The following is a 5,936-nucleotide window of genomic DNA, read 5'->3' on the forward strand; positions in this document are numbered from 1 at the left end:
CCATCCTTCATCCTCTTCCTCGACCACCACACCAAACCACCTCATCTTCTTCCCCCTCCATGAACTCAACAATCACACACACACCCATCATAACTCACCTCTCAAAACACCATATCTCACCTCTGAAAACAACACTGCGAGCCAGACCACCATTCACAATGACACTGGTGCTTCCATTTTAAATTCATCTTCCAAAATTAAACAATGCACGACGGAATTTGGGAGGGAATATTGGTAAGGAATTGCAGTAGAGAGGAAGGAATCTGGCAGAGAGGAAAGAATCTGGCAGCAGATGCAGGTGCTTTACATGGAATAAATAGAAAGGGTATTTTCGTCATCTGATAACCATTAGGCACTATCTTCGCAGTTTTGAAGGGATGGATTAATCCATTCATCCCCCAAATACACACTCATATTTGGGGTAGCGCCTAGCGGTGTAGACTGAACTGCCAGGCGATAGTAGGAAACAAGAATGTCTTGTGAGTTGTGGCGCCCAACGGTGTAGGCTGAACCGCCAAGCGATAGTAGGAAACATGAATGTCTTGTGAGTTGTGGCGCCCGATGATGATGTGGAACCGCCAGGCGGTCTGTACTGCCATTTCGCTTAGCGGCGCTTAGGTTGCGCTAGACGATGTGTAGTGGCAGGGTGCATTGTGATATGTTTTGCATGACTTGTTGTGTTGGTCCTGGTCTGAGATATGCTTGATATTGTCATGAGCGGGTAGGTTCATGACTAGTGATGAACCAATGATGATATGAGCGGGGAGGTTCATATCTTGATACTCTCGTGTGGGGATACGAGCGGGAGGTTCGTATGTTCCGTGCTCACACTTAAGAGATGCTACGAGCAGGAAGGTTCGTAGCTGGTGGATCACGTGTGTTGGACTACGGGAGGGGAGGTCCGTAGAGTTGGACTACGAGCGGGGAGGTTTGTAGAGTTGGACCACGAGCGGGCAGGTTTGTGGAAGCATTGGAATCCCTTAGACTAGCTTGAGTATGTACCTTGTGTAACGTAGTGTGCTTTTCTTGTTTTCGTTATCATGTTGTGAGGTGAAACTTGGATCAGGGGATGTTATGCCATGAGCGGTAGGTTCATGGATGGTGGTGAACACGTGATGATATGAGCAGGGAGGTTCATATCCTATTACTCTCATGTGGGGATACGAGCGAGGTAGATTTGTATGTTCCGTGCTCACACTTGAGAGAAGCTGCGTGCGGGGAGGTCCGTTGAGTAGGACTACGAGCGGGGAGGTTCGTAGAGCAAAACTACAAGCAGGGAGGTTCATAGAGGTAGGACCACGAGCGGGCAGGTTCATGTGAGCATCATAAACCCTGAATCCGAGGCTAACTATTTGTGTGTTGTGAAGGTTGAAAAGCCTTAGGGATTAAGGTCTTGGCCAAGAACTAACTAGAATAGAATAATTTGGTGTATTGTTAAGTTTATTAAATTAACTGATTGTTTATTTTGAGCTCACCCTTTCTATTTGTGTTTGGCGATGATCGTGTGATTCGTTACGAGGGAGCAGATGATGTTACAAGTGATGCTAGTGATGCATGGAGACGAAGAGAGGGCTAGCTTGGGGGCTCTTGAGCTAGGGATTTTTATGATGTTCTTTCATTATGTTCGATTTTGAAAACTTGTAATAAGATTATTATTTAGTTATGTTTAAATTATGGCGCGTTGAAAAATAATTTGAATTTTCCCGCGTTTGGAAATAATAAAATTTTGTCGATTGATTTTCTATATTTTATTTTATTTATTTAATTAAGTAATTTTCAGTAGGGATGTTACAATCACCATCTTCATTAGATGATGAATGTGATGAGCTTAATTATGTTTCAAAAGAGAGGTTAAGATTGGAGGTTACCTTTTCTTTTATATTTTCCATGAGACATGGACTTACTTGTTTTGCGTTTTTTTTACCCAAAGTTTGATCATAAGTTTGAATATTCTAAAGTAGCCATCATATTATTCCTTTTTAATTTTGGCTTCTTCTTTAGCTTGGGATACTTCATCTTCATGTGACCTAGTCATCTACATTCATAACATATGACCTATTAATTATCTTCCTTCCTCTTGTTGGAAAATCTAATATTTCCTTGATATTTCTATTTATATATTTGCTTAAAATTTCTTCACATTTGAGATATTTCCTCATCAATTAAGTTTTTCAACTCAACCTTGGAAGTTTCATTCTCCTTCTCTACACCTTTCAAAGCCCTAGTTCCCTTATGTTTATTATAAGTCTACTTTGAAGCATATCTTGCAGCCAAAATTTTCTCTCTTCTTTTTCTCTCCCAAAGGCTATGAAATTTACTCTCCCTATTGATCTAGAAGAGCCTTTTCCACTCAAGTTAAGTGAGACAAAATGAGTTTGACTAGTTTGGAATATTTTGACACATAGTTGGGAGCCAACTCAACACATCTCCCACCTCACAACTATGTAGAGGTAACCACCAATTTGGCTATCTCAAAACAAACTTCAAACTTCTACCTTGGCAGTGCCTTAGTCATCATATTAGCACAATTTTCATTAGTATGAACTTTATTTAACTCCAAGAACTTAGTATCTAAAGCATGATGTATCCAATGATACCTCACATTAATATGTTTGGACCTAGAATGAAAAGTTAGATTCTTACCAAGATGAATAACACTTTGATTGTCTACAAATATTGGATAGTTGTTCCACAAATAACCAAGCTTCATAAGACTTTCTTTAACCATAGAAACTCTTTGCATGCTTCCATCATGATAATGAACTCTACCTCTATAGTAAGCAATGTTGCACACCTTCGTAGTCTTGATTGTCTCTTAAATCCATCAATTTTGGAAATAATTTTTTGAATAATAAGAATGTCATCCACACATAATAATAGGATAATAAAGTCATCATTAGAGAACTTTATAACAAAGGCACAATGATAAAAATATAGTCCTTTTGTAATGTTTATCACACATAAATAACTCAAACTTCATGTACCACTATCTTGGAGCATGCCTCAAACCGTATAAACTCTTTTGTCAACCTACACACATAATCTTCCTTGCCTTCAATAAGAAAAACATTAGGTTGTTTCATGTAAATATCTTCATTTAAATTATCATGAAAAAAAGTTGTCTTCACATCCATCTACTCAACCTCCAAATCAAGTGTAGTAGTCAAGCTTAACACAATTATGATGGATAAGATTTTCAACACAGGCGATAAAATCTCATTGAAATCAATATCCTTTCCTTGTCTAAAATCTTTCACCACTAATGTAGCCTCGTACCTTGGAGATGTAGAATTAACCTTTTTGTTTCATCTTAGAAATCCACCTATTCACTATAGTCCTTTTGCCCTCGTGCAATTTTACCAAGTCATAAGTGTAATTATCATACAAAAATTTTATCTCATCTTGCATTGCATCCAACTATTTTTGTTTTTCTTCATTGTCCAAAGCTTCTTCAAAACACTCAAGTTATCCACTATTAGGATACATATTTATTAGAAGAATACTTAAAAGATGGTTTTATCAACTTATTGGACCTCTAGGTAAGGACTTGTGGTAATTTAGGTATATCACTAAGATCATCATATTCCTCTTGAGCATCATCAATTGAAACCTATACACAATTTCCAACATGTTGATCATCAACATCACCATGTTTCTCATAATTTTTAGTGTTGTTATCAACATTATCCATATTACAAATAGGCAACCACATCGGATTACCATCAATGGGATCACTATCTTTCTCGGGTGTAGTCTTCTTCCACTTGTCAATGTCTTCAATGGTTTGGTCTTCCATGAACTGCATATAACGTCTTTTGACTTGTTTCTTCTCAACATAATTGCACAACTTGTAGAAAAATTCATCCTAACCATAACCAATAAAAATATAGTAGCAACAATAATAGAAAATAAAAACAATAATCACAAAAAAGTAAACCAATATTTTTAACGTGGGAAAACCTTCTTAATGTGAGAATTAAAAATCCACAGGCACAAGTCATATAACCAATCTCCACTAAGATCAAATATGAGTACATGATAGTCAAATTAAAACTACAAATAAGTGCATACAACCAACCAATATATCAAAATAATAACGCTCTCAAATTTAACGAACAAATAGAGAGAAACCTAAAATACAATAATAGTTCGAGACTCCCAAACCTCCAATTAACAACCCCAATAGTCAAAATAAAAAAAATCATATTTCATAAACATGTCAAAATTTTAGCTCGATTCAATGATAAAGGAAACAAAAATTATAATTTTACTTAATGACTCAAAGAATATGTCAACAAATTTTCTCTCTATTTATTTTTTGGGTTAAATATGTTTTTGGTCCCTTAACTTTCAGTGAATTTTGGAATTAGTCCATTTCGAAACTTTGGACTAATTTAGTCCTTCATCTTTCGAAATACGTAGATTTTATGTTATTAATCAAATTTTGTTAGCTTTATTTTTTTGTTTATATTGTTTGACACATTTTTTTTTTAACGTTAAGTTAAATACTATAATGAAACATGCTTGAAATGTCAAATAAACTTAACAAAATTTGATTAAAAGGACTAAATTCACGTATTTCGAGAGATAAAGGACTAAATTTGTCCAAAGTTTTGAAATGGACTAATTCCAAAATTCAATAAAATTTAAGGAACCAAAAATATATTTAACCCTTATTTTTTTCTTAAAGGTTATGAAATTTACTGTTTCTATTGTTCTAGAAGACTCCTCTCACATAAATTAGGCGAGACAATATGAATTTAATTAGTTTATATTTTTAAAACACATAATTGTATGCAATCCATCATGCAAATTAAATTGAGAATCATTAAAATAAAGGATGACTTTGAGAAAAAAAATCATAGGGAGTAAAAGTAAAATTATTAAAATCATGCAAGTTGGGGGTGGTTAGCGTAATTAAAAATGAAAAGTAAATAAGTTTATCTGAGTAATTTTTACCTATTGAAACTACTCATATTTCTTCTAATTTGAGTTTAGGGTGTGTTCCTTTGGGGGTATGAATTTTGGGGAGAGTGTGAAGATGAATTTGTATGTTTTTTTTGTTGGTATCGCGCAGCGGAATGTTTGAGCGTGCGGACAAAACCAAGAGGAGGGTGAATTGGGTTCTTAATAAAAATTGTGCTTTTAATATTTTCCCTTTTTGTATCAAAGATCAATTAAAAATCTTTCCTTTATTTTAATAAACACAATAAAATAAAGAGAGTAGAGAAGAGAAAATTGCACAAAGTATTTATACTGGTTCGGATCAAAAGACCCTACGTCCAGTTGTTAATCTTTCAAAAACGAGATTAACTAAATCACTAAAATAAACCAAACTTACAATCAATGATAAGAAAGATTAGGGTTTAGAAAACACCTCTCTTGAATCACACAAGAGATGAAGACACCTCCCTTGAAATCCACAAGGGATGAAAACACCTTCCTTGAATCACACAAGGAATGAACACCTCCTTTGAATCCCACAAAGGATGATCGGCTTCTCCTAGCAACAGCAGCAGCATTCAATCACTCAAGATCCCACTTGATGAAAGTTATCGTTCTACCCACACTAGGTTTTTCAAAGCCTTCCTACAGAGAGTTCTTAAGTACTCAAACTTCTCTAACTTCTGTATTTTACAATGGAAGCCTACCACTCTATTTATAGAAGCCTATTTAGAAATTAGGTTAAGAATATGAAAGGTTAAGTCACAACTGCCATAGATAATCGATTATCATAAGTGATAATCGATTATTCCAGAGCAGTTTCTGAAAAACATTGTTTTGTACTGATAATCGATTATCCTCTGAAATAATCGATTATTTCAGAGCAGTTTCTGAAAAATTTAAAAGAAAACTTATGATAATCGATTATCATAAGTGATAATCGATTATCACAGTGCGTTTTGTAAAAATAAGAATTTCTCTCAGTGCTCTGT

This window comes from Vigna unguiculata, chromosome 1, assembly GCF_037176805.1.
Source record: "Vigna unguiculata cultivar grain cowpea cultivar isolate G323 ecotype 2 chromosome 1, ASM3717680v1, whole genome shotgun sequence".
Lineage (NCBI taxonomy): Eukaryota > Viridiplantae > Streptophyta > Magnoliopsida > Fabales > Fabaceae > Vigna > Vigna unguiculata.